General features: G+C 47.6%; 1 pseudogene across 1 annotated transcript; it reads right to left on the bottom strand.

The window, feature by feature from the left end:
- Positions 1-3,195: 3,195 nt before the first annotated feature.
- On the bottom strand, positions 3,196-3,596 carry LOC108593364 (cytochrome c oxidase copper chaperone pseudogene; annotated as a pseudogene). The gene has a single exon (XR_013527229.1). The product of XR_013527229.1 is annotated as a cytochrome c oxidase copper chaperone pseudogene (transcript).
- Between the last annotated feature and the right edge of the window lie 10,063 nt (positions 3,597-13,659).

The raw sequence follows: 13,659 nt of genomic DNA, 5'->3' as shown, positions 1-13,659 counted from the left end.
AGCAAGCATGGGGTCTAGTCTACTCCCACATCATTTGGGGACCTTTACTTGTGAGAAAAGAACTGTGTAATTCACTCTTTTTTTTTTTTTTTAAGATGGAGTTTCACTCTTGTTGCCCAGGCTGGAGTGCAGTGGCACAATCTCGGTTCACTGCAGCCTCCACCTCCCGGGTTCAGGTGATTCTCCTGCTTCAGCCTCCCTAGTGGCTGGGATTACAGGCACCTGTCACCACGCCTGGCTAAGTTTTGTATTTTTAGTAGAGATGGGGCTTCACCATGTTGGCCAGGCTGGTCTTGAACTCCTGACTTCAAGTCATCTGCTGCCTTGGCCTCCCAAGGTGCCAAGATTACAAGCGTGATCCAACGCGCCCGGTCTGTAATTCATTCTTAACAATGTGCTGGGTTTTCACTGGGGTTCTTTCCATTCTGAATCCTGCAAGACAGGGTGATTCCTATTACACAGATGAGGCCACCGTGGCTCAGTGAGGTAAAGAGGCTTATTCAGGGTCACACAGTGAAGGGTCAGGGTGAAGGCTCAATATCAGGGTTGGCTGGCTCCAGACCCTGACAAAAGGGCTTCAGTTTCCACTAAGTCATATCATTTCAGATGTCAAGACTAAAACCAGACTGGACATGAGCCCTCATTCTAAGTCTTAGGTAGTAGAGTGTAGTGACCTATGAAGCAGACTTGCTGGGAGTGGGGGTGTCACTCGTGTCAGACTAACTTTCTGCTGGTAACAATAGTAAAGTCTGAAAAAAAAAAAAAATAAATAAATATATATATATATATATATATATATATATATATATATATATATATATAATAATTTCTTTGAAGGCTGGGCACAATGGCTCACATCTGTAATCCCAGCACTTTGGGAGGCCAAGGTGGGCAGATCACCTGAGGTTGGGAGTTCAAGACCAGTCTGACCAACATGGAGAAACCCTGTCTCTACTAAAGATACAAAATTAGCCAGGCATGGTGATGTATGCCTGTAATCCTAGCTACACTGGAGGCTGAGGCATGAGAATTACTTGAACCCAGGAGGTGGAGGTTGCGGTGAGACAAGAAGGTGCCATTGTACTCCAGCCTGGGCAACAAGAGTGAAACTCCGTTTAAAAAAAAAAAATTTTTTTTTCAAAAGTACTGAAGAGTGACCCAAAATAGGCAGAGACATAAAGGAATGTGGTTCTTTTTTTCTTTCTTTTTTGGTTGTTTATTTATTTTAGGAATGTGGTTCTTGAAAGAAGGGAGTCATACTGGTGAGAGACACATTTATCTGGTGTGAACCCTGAAAATCTGAGAAAGATCTCAGTTAATTTAGGTTTATTTTGCCAAAGTTGAGGACACATGCCCGTGACAGCCTCAGGTAGTACTGATGACATGTGCCCATGGTGGTAAGCACACAGCTTGGTTTTATACATTTTAGGGAGACATCGATGTGTGTAAGATGTCTGTTGGTTCAGTCCGGAAACTGGGACAACTCCAGGCAAAGGCAGGGGAGGGGAGAGGGCTTCCGGGTCACGGGTAGATAATAGACAAATGGTTGCATTCTTTAGTTTCTGACTAGCCTCTCCAAATGACTAACCTCTCCACATGAGGCAATCAGATACGCATTTATCTCAGTGAGCAGAGGGGTGACTGAATGGAACGGAAGGCGGCTTTCCCTAAGCAGTTCGCAGCTTGACATTTTGCTTTAGCTTAGTGATTTGGGGGTCCCAAGATTTATTTTTCCTTCACACTGGCTTTACCCCGGAGGGCATCCCCTAGTTTATGTGGTACATCGCTAATAGAAATCAAGCAGAAAATAGGTCTTATTGACTCAAGACTCTATAGTTGGAGTTTAGGCCTTCCAGAACACCTGGAAATTGAGAGAGAAAAAACAAATCCCAGAAAAGACAGCCACAGAGGGAGAACACTCCCCTTAAATCCTCAGCTGACTCTGGCATGGGGCATGACTCCAAGAAGCCTAGGGGAAGACACAGATGGAAGACGGAAAGAGGGGCACATGGGTTCCTGTAGCTGCTTGATATTTGGAAGATGGATTTTCTAGTTCAAATCTCACCGAGTGGGGCTTGGTAAACACACCAGGCTTTTTCATTGAGATCATCGGAGATCATGACTTAGGAAGAAGCACTAAACAAACCTACCCCAACAAAGTTTAAAATCAAACCTCCACCAAATCAAGGTGAATGGTCAGCAACTAAACAGAGCAATATGCAAAATTCTTCAGAGGAAGACAACACCCAGAATCTCTATATTGTTATTATTTACAATGCCCAGCATAAAATAAAGAATTACTAGATATGTTAAAAAAAAAAAAAACAGAAAAATGGGACACATAATGAAGATTTAAAATAATAGAAACAGCCACTGATGTTGGGATTCATAGACAGACTTTAAATCATTATAATACATTTCTTTATTGCAGTCTACAAGAAGGCTGGGCACAGTGGCTCATGCCTATAATCCCAGCACTTTGGGAGGATAAGGTGGAAAGACTGCTTGAAGCCAAGAGTTCAAGACAAGCCTGGGCAACATAGAAAGACCCTGTCTCTGCAAACAACTTTAAAAATTAGCTGAGGCTGGAAGCAGTGGCTCATGCATGTAATCCTAGCACTTTGGGGAGGCTGAGGCAGACAGATCACGAGGTCAGAAGTTTGAGACCAGCCTGGCCTATATGGTGAAACTGTCTCTACTAAGAATACAAACATTAGCTGGGCATGACAGCGTGCACCTGTAGACCCAGCTACTTGGGAAGCTGAGGCAGAAGAATCGCTTGAACCCAGGAGGCAGAGGTTGCAGTGATCTGAAATTGCACCACTGCACTCCAGCCTGGGCAACAGAGCAAGACTCAGTCAAAAAAAAAAATTAGCTGAATATGGTAGCACATGTCTGTTGTTCTAGCTAGTTGACAGGCTGGGACAGGAAGATTGCTTGAGCTCAGGAGTTTGAGGCTGCAGTGAGGTATGACTGCACCACTGCACTCCAACCTGGGTGAAAAAAAGAAAAAGAGAGAAAGAAGGAAAGAATAGAATAGAAAAGAAAGTAACAAAATGACATGAATCTATAAGGTAAAGCAAAGGAAATTATGATGGATAAAGGCAAGAGTAGTTTAAGGAGTGTATTAGCTTCTTAGGGCCACTAGAGCAAAGTAGCACAAACTCAGTGGCAGAAAACAAAAGAAATGTTCTCTTTCTTTTTTTTTAATTTCGCTAGTAATATTTTACTTTCTTTTTAAAATAAATTATAAATGCTTTTTCCACATATCAAAGTTCATCAAAGAACTCCCAAAATTAATCTTCTTCATTCTTCAGGAATTATTTATTCACACACCAGACCACCGTTTCATATTTTAAATCCTAGGGCTCTCATCTCAATTAGATGTCCACAGTGTTCTCCTCCTTTCTCGATGGTAGACACATCGCGCGCCTTCTTGGTCTCCGGGCAGGTGCAGCAGGGCTTCAGCGGCTTCTTCTCCTGAGACTCAGGCCGGGCAGGGTTTGAGTCGACCAGACCCGGCATCTTTCGCACCAAAAGCAGCTACGAGCGCAGATAGCCAAATCTATGCCAGCCTCTGTTAACGCCAATTCGTCCGAAATGTTCTCTTTCCTACTTATGGAGGCTAAAAGTATAAAATTCAGGTATGAGCAGGGCAGATTTCTCCCGATGGCTTTCAGGAAGAATCTGTTCATGTCTCTCTCCTACCTTCCAGTGACAGCCGTCCGTCGTCAGCGTTCCTTGGCTTATATGCGTCACTCCGATCTCTTCCTTCCTCCTCACATGGCATTCTTCCCAGGGCTCTCTCTTCTTATTTCTTTTTAAATTTTAATGTATTTATTTGTTTATTTATTTTGAGACTGGGTTATGAGACTGGCTTGATTTTTGTATTTTTGGTAGAGACAGCGTTTCACCGTATTGCCAAGGCTGGTCTTAAACTCCTGGGCTCAAGCGATCCACCCGCCCCAGCTTTCCAAAGTGCTGCGATTACAGGTAAGCCACCACTCCCAGCCTCTCTCTTCTTCTTTTTTATTTTCTTTTTGAGACAGTCTCACTCGTTGCCCAGGCTGTAGTGTAGTGGCATGATCACAGTCCACTGCAATGTTCGCCTCCTGGGTTTAAGCTATTCTCTTGCCTCAGCCTCTGGAGTAGCTGGGATCACAGGCGTGCATCACCATGCCCAGCTATTTTTGTACTTTTAGTAGAAACAGGGTTTTGCCAGTTGCCCAGGCTGGTTTTGAACTCCTGGCCTCAAATGCTTCGTCTGCCTTGGCCTCCCAAAGTTCTGGGATTATGGGCATGAGCCACTGCATCTGGCCTCCTCTCTTTTCTTATAAAGACAGCAGTTCGGCTGGACACAGTGGCTCATGCCTGTGGGATGACAAGGCAGGTGGATTACTCGAGCCCAGGAGTTCAAGACCAGACTTGGCAACATGGCAAAACTGTAACCCTACTAAAAATATAAAACATAGCTGGGTGCAGTGGTGCATGCCTATGGTCTCAGCTACTCAGGAGGCTGAGGTGGGAGGATTGCTTGAGCCTGGGAGGCAGAGGTTGCAGTGAGCCAAAATTGTACTTTTGCACTCCAGCCTGGGCAAGAGATCCTGTCTCAAAAACAAAAAACACGACACCAGGCATATTGCATTAAGGCCTACCTTACTCCGCTATTATGGCCTCATCTTAAGTAATTCCATCAGCAATAGCTTCATTTCTAAATGAGGTCACATTCTGAAGTACTGGAGGTTAGGAAGACAACATATCTTTGGAAGGGGGTGGATATAATTAAACGTATAACAAGGCTGGGCATGGTGGCTCATGCTTGTAATCCCAACACACTGGAAGGGTGAGGCAGGTGGATCACTTGAGGTCAGGAATTCAAGAGCAGCCTGGCCAACATGTTGTCTCTATTAAAAATATAAAAAATTAGCCAGGAGTGGTGGTATGTGCCTGTAGTCGCAGGAGGGAGGTAGAGGCAGGAGAATCGCTTGAACCTAGGAGATGGATGTTGCAGTGAGCTGGCATCATGCCACTGCACACCAGCCTGGGCAACAGAGTGAGACTCTGTCTCAAAAGAAAAAGGTGGGAGGAGGGAGATACAGCAACTGTTTTTTAAAAAGAGAATCAGATCAAATTTTAAACTGAAAAAATACAGTGTCTAAAATTGAACATTCATTGGGTGGGACTAAAGCATGTTAGACTTGGTCAGACACAATGGCTTATACCCATAATCCCAGCACTAAGCCAAGACAGGAGGATCACTGAGTCCAGGAGTTCAAGACCAGCCTGGACAACATGGCAAAACCCCATCTCTACAAAAAAAAAAAGCAAAAATTAGCCGGGCATGGTGGCCTGTGCCCACAGTCCCAGCTACTTGGGAGGCTGAGGCAGGAGGATCACTTAAGCTCAGGAATTTGAGGCTGCAGTCAGCTGTGATCATGTCACTATAGTCTGGGTGACAGAGTGAGAGCTTGTCTAAAAAAAAAATAGCATATTTTTCTCAATTTTAAGAGGGCCAATACATGTAAAGACAGGTGAGTAGAAATTCTCTCCATGGAAGTGTGGCAGGATCTTTGGGGTGTCACTTTTCTGGCTGGAGGCCACTATGGACCATGGCACCTCTGCCTGAGTTTTGCTCAGGCCCACTGGGCTTGTTCCACCCACTGGCCTGGCAGATTGCACTCAGCTCACACCACCAGCCTGGGTCCTATGCCTGCCAAGGGAGAGCCAGGCACGGAGCAGCCAAGGGTGTGTGAGCAAATGAGCATGGGGTCTGGCCCCTGCACACAGTCAGCCATGCCTGCTGCTGCAGTGAGGTGGGCAGCTCCAGGTGCCAGCAAGGGCACTGGCTCTCTGTGAGGCTGTGATTGGATCAGGCATACTGCAAGCATCTTTCATGGCTGCCATCAGGGAACATGGTGGTGCCCAGAAGCTTGGAGACTCCAGAAACTGCAGGGCCCCAAAGAGGGAGTCATAGCCCTGGCTTGGGGAGCTCTCAGGTCTGGGCTCCCTGAAGGACTGTCGCTCTTCTCTGCTTATCTTCACCCACAATGTGGCGAGCAAGGGGCATGTTTCAGCCCTGTTCATGTTACAGCTCTTTCAGCCTTACCATTTGGCAGGTCCTAAGTTCTTGTCCTGTTTCTAGGAAGAATGAGGCATGCGGACAGGTGGAGGGTGAGCAAGACTAAGAGGAGCTTTATTGAGTAACAGAATAGCTCAGAGGAGGCCCTGGAGTGGGTAGCTCTTCTGCAGGCAGGTCATCCCATCATCTCTGCAGCTCTCAGTAGAGAGGAGGCCCTAGAGTGGTAGCTCCTCTCTGCCGCTGGCTTTCCCAACCTCTGCTCAGCTCTGGCTGAGCCTGGGGCTTTTATGGGCCTCAGAGGGGAGGAAGTGCACACCAATTGGTCCATGAGTGGCTATGGGCAGGCTCGAAAAAGGCACTGCGAGTTTCCAACTTTAGCCCGTGGGACTGGCAGACCAACCCCCAGCCTTTAGGCCCTCCCTGGCCTGAAGGGGGGACCTCCTTGGAGACCCGCCCCCTTCTGCCCATGAATCGTCTGCTTCCTGCTGCCATTCATGGCACCCAGGCTATAGGTACCAAGGGGCACCTGCAGGCCTGTGATGAGCTGCCCTCAACCCCCATCAGCTTCCCTCCTATGCTTGCTGGTGCCCAAAGTCTAGAGAGGGCCAAAGTGGCTGGGGGCTGATGTGTCAGTACTGATCTGAGCATGCTTGGGCCATGCAGCTGCAGGGGGTGGGGTGGGGTACACAGGGCTTCTGCCTGCTGCATGGATCCGGAGGCTTGGGTCTACAGCTGCACCTGGGAGGGCAGGGCTCCTGCCTGCTCCCACCCCTACCAAGAGCCCAGGGAGGCCTGAGTCTGCAGCCACCACTTGGGTGGCAGCTGTGCCCAGTGGGGTGGGGCTCCTGCCTGCTCCATGTTGTGGGAGGCCCAGGACCACAGGCATAACTTGGGTGTCTGTGGCTGCATCCAGGGAGCTCCTGCCCCACCAGCTCAGAAGAGGTGGGGCTCCCATCTGTTCCCAGAGAGTACGCAGCCCTGGATACACCTCCCCATTTCAGCTGGTGTGATGGCAGAAGCCACTCTAGATGGGCCACCACTGCCATAAGAAGCACAAAGAGAAACATGATTGAAAATGGAGCCCCAATAAGCTGTGGGGCAGGATAAAGCAGCCGAACATACATTTAATTGGCATTTCAGAGGAGAAAAGAGAGAGAATAAGACAAAAAATATATATTCCAAGGTTGATTGAAAAAAGAAAATTAATCCACAGATTCAGGAAGTTGAGTGAGCCCCAGCCAGGATGAATGCAAAGAAAACGGTGTTCAGGCACAGCATGGGCAGGCTGGTGAGAATCAGAGAGAACCTGGAACAGGCACAGCATGGGCAGGCTGGCGAGAATGAGAGAGGGAACCTGGAACAGGCACAGCATGGGCAGGCTGGTGAGAATCAGAGAGCGAGAACCTGGAAAGCAGCTGGGGTGGGTGGGGTGGGAGGAGACAATTACACAGGAAAACGAGGCTGCAGAATTTTGCAGACTTCTCATAGAAACAATGCAAGTCAGCCAACAATGGAACAGCACCTGATAGTCATGAAGGAGTAAATCTGTTAGCTTTGAACGGTTTCAGTGAAAACATCCCTCAAAATGAAAATATAAAACCACTTTGGGATAAATAGAACAGAGAATTTGTTGCCAGTAGACCTGCAATATAAGAAATGCTAAAGAAGCCAGGTGTGGTGGCTCACACCTGTAATCCCAGCACTTTGGGAGGTTGAGGTGGGCCGATCTCCTGAGGTCAGGAGTTCAAGACCAGCCTGGGTAACATGGTGAAACCCCATCCGTACTATAAATACTAAAAATTAGCCAGGCGTAGTGGCAGGTGTCTGTAATCCCAGCTACTCAGGAGGCTGAGACAGGAGAACTGCTTGAACCCAGTAGGCAGAGGTTGCAGTGAGCTGAGATTGCACCATTGTACTCCAGCCTGGGCAACAAGAGCAAAACTCCAACTTAAAAAAAAAGAAAGAAAAAGAAATGCTAAAGAAAAGTCTTTAGGTTAAAGGAAAATGATACCAGATAGAATTTCAGGCTTATGGGAGGGAAAAAAACCAAGAGTGCTGGGAATGGTAAGTATGTGAATACACACCACAGACGACTTTTCTTTTCTTAAATTCTTTAAAAATTAATCCACCTTTTAAAGCAAAAATAACAATGCGTTCCGGGATCTATAACACATACAATAAAATATATGACCCCAATAACACAAAAGACTGGAGGAGACGTGATGGCCTTATATTTTTGTAACGTTCTTTCATTATACATGAAGTGAGGTAATATTATTGGACCGTAGACTGGATATTGAAGAAATGCACAGCGTAACCCTCACTACAGCAACCAAAAATCTAGGGAGGCATAGCTAAAAAGCAAGTAGAGAAGTTGGAATAAAATGTTTTATAAAGACTCCACCAAACAGAAGGCAGTAGAGGAGGAACAAAAGAGGGGGGACACATAGACAACAAACAGCAAGATGATAAGACTTAAACCCACTCATAGCGACAAGCGTATTACGTGAAAGGATAGGCGCTGCCATTGAAAGGCAGATATTGCCAGACTTGATTAAAAAGAATCTTGGCCGAACTCTTGGTGTGTAAATGGTGAGAATTAAATGAGACTGTGCAGCAAAGCACTGAGCACAGTGCCTGGCCCACACTCGGGGCTTCTTTGGTGAAAGCCCTGAACATATTCTAAAAAGAGTCCTGCCTTCCTTCACGCCTGTCGGTGAGCCACCCACACGGCGTACAGCCCAGAGCTGAGCGTTCGTCTAATCAGCCTTTGTAGACCACTGACTTCAAGATAGACAGATGAGGCCCTGATCACCTGACGGTTGCACGCAGGTTATATGTCTGCGTTTTAAGAACGGGGATATGACCCCTCCTCCCCTGCCTCCTCCAAAGACGGGAAGAAGGAGCCAAGGCACAAAGAGACATTGCCAAAACTATGCCTAGACCGGGCGTGGTGGCTTATGCCTGCAATCCCAGCACTTTATGAGGCTGAGGCAGGCAGATCACTTGAGGTCAGGAGTTCGAGACCAGCCTGGCCAACATGGTGAAACCCTGTCTCTTCTAAAAATACAAAAATTATCCAGGCCTGGTGGTGCATGCCTGTAATCCCAGCTACTCAGGAGGCTGAAGCAGAGGAATTGCTTGAACCTGGGAGGCAGAGGTTGCATGGAGCCAAGATGGTGCCACTGCAGTCCAGCCTGGGAGACAGAGGGAGATGCCATCTCAAAAAAAACCCCAAAGCAAACAAAAAAACCCAAAATGATGCCTAGAGCTGAGACATCCTGGGGTCATCAGCTGTGGCCAGTGTGGCCACCTCATGTTGCCCACACCGTCCCCTTCCCTGGAAGCTGAGGCCAGAGGTCTGCCTATTAATCTCCCAGTGCCCCAGACCTTCAGGGGAAGAAGCCTCTTTCCCCAGAGAAGCTCTTGGTCTCTAGCCTGGAAGGCCAGCTCCTTACTTATTCCTGGAGTCTAGCTTTCTCTAGTCAAGCCAGCGGACCTGGCTTTTGGTCAGTAGGCTGCACATGTGGGGCAGAGTGGTGTCCAGGGCCTGCAGCAGGAGAAGCTTCCATTATACTCTGTGTCAGCTCATGGGGGCTACTGGTCCTGGGTTCCTACCAGTTGGTGGTGGTGCCGGCAAGGAAAGGGGGGTCATGGGACCCTGAGGGGCACTTCCTGTTCCTCAAGACAGACTCCATGCTGGACCACAGTTGGTCGCAAAGCCCTGAGGGACAAATTGCTGTTTCTAGCAACTTCTCAGCTGTTCAGTCCCCTGGGCTCCACCTCCTGGAAATCCCGTCACTAACCCTCGTGCTGCAGGAGGGTCACCTCTACCCCTGTTTCTAACACCGTACAGTAGTTTTGCCTGTTTTTGCCCTTTATATAGGTGGAATCTTTGCATATTATGGTGGTAGATGGTCTATATTGTTGTGTACGGTTTGTTTATTCTTAAAATGGATCAGCCATCCACTGTATGAACGAATAGTCTCTAAATTCTCTATCCATTCTAAAGCTGGAGGATATTCAGATTCTTTCCAATTTAGGGCTATCATGAATAATGTTGCTGGGAATATTCCAGGTTATGTCTTTTTCTTTTTCTTTTTTTTTTTTTGAGATGGAGTTTCACTCTTGTTGCCCAGGCTGGAGTCCAATGTCACAATCTTGGCTCGCTGTAACCTCTGCCTCCCGGGTTCAAGTGATTCTCTTGCCTCAGCCTCCCCAGTAGCTGGGATTGCAGGCATGTGCCACCATACCCGCCTAATTTTGTATTTTTTAGTAGAGACAAGGTTTCACCATGCTACTTCCCAGATTCAATCAATCCGCATGCCTCGGCCTCCTGAGTAGCTGGGACTACAGCCATGCCTGGCTACTTTTTCTATTTTTAGTAGAGACGGGATTTCGCCTTGTTGCCTAGGCTGATCTCGAACTCCTGGGCTCAAGCTTCCTCCCTTGCCTCCCAATGTGCTGGGATTATAGGTGTGAACCACCTCACCTGGCATAGGTTACATCTTTTGATGAGCACATGGATGCATTTCTTTTGCTTATATGCCCTGGAGTGGAAGTGGGTCAGGGGGCAGGGTGTGTTCAACACGATTAGACATTACAGACGCTTTCGTGGCTGTTGTACTAATTTAGATTCCCATCAGCGATGTCTGAGAGTTCTGGTTGCTCCGCATCCTCATCAACATTTGGTACTGTCAGTCTTTTTCACTTTAACTTTTCTGGTGTCTGAAGTAGTAGCTCATTGTGGTTTTGTATTCTCCTTGCTGTTGTCTAAATGTTTGAATTTCTCCCAAAATTCATATATGTATTTATGTGTGTATACACACACACACACATATATATATATATAAATAAATTATTTTATTTTGAGACAGAATTTTGCTCTTGTGGCCCAGGCTGGAGTGCAATGGTACTATCTCGGCTCACCGCAAACTCTGCCTCCCAGCTTCAAGCAATTCTTCTGCCTCAGCCTCCTGAGTAGCTGGGATTATAGGCATGCACCACCAGGACTGGCAAATTTTGTATTTTTAGCAGAGACAGGGTTTCTCCATGTCGGTCAGGCTGGTCTTGAACTCCGGATCTCAGGTGATCTGCTGGCCTAGGCCTCCCAAAGTGCTGGGATTACAGGCGTGAGCCACCGTGCCCAGACGATTCATAGGTAAGACCTAATCGGCCAGGTGTGGTGGCTCACGACTATAATCCCAGCACTTTGGGAGGCCAAGGCAGATGGATCACAAGGTCAGGAGTTCGAGACCAGCCTGACCAACAGGGTGAAACCCTGTCTCTACTAAAAATAAGAAAATTAGCTGGGCACAGTGGCAGGCGCCTGTAATCCCAGCTACTCAGGAGGCTGAGGCAGGAGAATTGCTTGAACCAGGGAGGCAGAGGTTGCAGTGAGCTGAGATTACACCTTTGTACTCCAGCTTGGGCAACAAGAGTGAAACTCCCTCTCAAAAAAAAAAGATCCCTTGTTTTTTTTTTTTTTTTTTTTTTTGAGACGGAGTTGTTTCTACAGGGTAAAGCCTGCTGTGTTCTCTAGCTGAACTTCCAGGTCACCTTCACAGTATGACTCTAGACAATCCTCATCACCTCTTCTGTTCTAAGATGCCCCATTTGAAGAATGAAAGAAGTGGCCTGGATAGTCCTTTAGGGTCTTCCAGGTTGATGACAAGGGGGACCTGGCCCCTCTGCTGCTGGCCACACTACTTCCCGTTCCGTGTGGTTGAACAAGAATTGCTCCAGTCCTGCCTTTAGCCCTTCCCTGCATGTGACCTTGGCCCTCTCTGCCTTTCAGCATCAATATAGTGAGAGACTTACACAGCTCCGTTTAGTAAGTCATGCAGCAAACATGTTCTGAGCACTTACCACATACTGCATGCTGGAGAGGACACTGGAGAATGAGCATGGTGACTTACGCCTGTAATCCCAGCACTTCAGGAGGCCGAGGCGGGCCAGTCACCTGCGGTCAGGAGTTTGAGTCCTGACCCTCAACATTCTTTTTTTTTTTTTTTTGAGATGGGAGACTCGTTCTGTCGCCCAGGCTGGAGTGCTGTGGCACTATCTCGGCTGACTGCAACCTCCACCTCCCGGTTTCAAACTATTCTCCTGCCTCAGCCTCCCTAGTAGTTGGGATTATAGGCACCTGTCACCACACCTGGTTTTTTTTTTTTTTTTTTTTGTAGATGGGGTTTCGCTGTGTTGGCCAGTCTGGTCTGGAACTTCTGACCTCAGGTATCTGCCCGCCTCAGCCTCCCAAAGCACTGGGATTGCAGGCGTAAGCCACCGCACCCGGCCAAACATTCTTTTTTGATTAAATTAAATTAAATTAAATTATTTTTTTGAGGGCAGTGGCGTGATCTCGGCTCACTGCAACTTCCACCTCTCAGGTCCAAGCAATTCCCCTGCCTCCTGACTAGCTGGGATTACAGGCCACCACACCCGACTAAGTTTTGTATTTTTAGTAGAGTCAGGAGTTCATCGAGTTCACCAGGCTGGTCCTGAACTCCTGGCCTCAAGCAATCCACCTGCCACAGCCTCAGAAAGGGCTCAGATTTCAGGCATGAGCCACTGTGCAGGGCTCTGACACTCAACATTCTTTCAAGTATTTCCAACTCTCCTGGAGGCAAAGGACCAAGGGGGTGGGGTGGGGGTGGCTCTCACACCCCAGACTGAAAGCCTAGTATGGAGGCTGGGCTGGGACTGGAATGGAGATTTCCCAGCCTGAGGCCAATGGATGACAAGGGCCTTCCTCGTTCTCCTCCAGAGACTCTTCTGGAGCTCTACTGAATTCCTGTCCTTGGAAAGGTGGGAGAGGACCAGAACATTCTGGAATAAAGACTGGAGACACTCAGAGTGATGCAGGAAGTACGGTCCACAGCAGAGTAAAACTTCAGCTGTCACCTAAGGCCTGCCATCCGGGCCTGGTCTGGGTGGTTGTGGGGAAGGGGAGCTAACTGCAGGGACTCACTTAACCCTTTCTGGGCAGAGGAAGATCACATTTTTTAATTGAAAAAATTTTTAAATTAAAAACCTTCTTTGTGACTGCTCCCTATGGAGCAGGGCTACCCCATAGGCGTGTGCCTGGAGTCGCCTTAATTGACATTTTTGTTGAGATCATTGTAGATTCCTGTACAGTTATAAGAAATAAAACAGAGGGGTCCCAGGTAAAACAGAGGGGTCCCTTTATACAGTTTCCCCGATGGTAACATCTTGCAGAACTACTGGACACCAGGAGAACCAAGGTCTGACTGATATTGCTCAGATTTCCCTGGTTTTCCTTTTCTTTTGAGATGGAGTCCTGCTCTGTCACCAGGCTGGAGTGCAGTGGCATGATCTCGGCTCACTGCAACCTCCTCCTCCTGTGTCCAAGTGATTCTCGTGCCTCAGCCTCCCGAGTAGCTGGGATTACAGGCACAGGCTACCGCACCCAGCTAACTTTCGTATTTTTAGTAGAGATGAGGTTTCCCCGTGTTGGCCAGGATGGTCCCTGGTCTTTCTTACACTCATGTGTATATTTAGTTCTGTGCAATGTTATCTCAGGCTTGTGTATCCTGTGTCACAGTCAAGATGTAGAATGT

The sequence above is a fragment of the Callithrix jacchus genome, chromosome 1 (genome assembly GCF_049354715.1).
Source record: "Callithrix jacchus isolate 240 chromosome 1, calJac240_pri, whole genome shotgun sequence".
NCBI lineage: Eukaryota > Metazoa > Chordata > Mammalia > Primates > Cebidae > Callithrix > Callithrix jacchus.
This window is presented reverse-complemented; position numbering and strand designations above follow the sequence as displayed.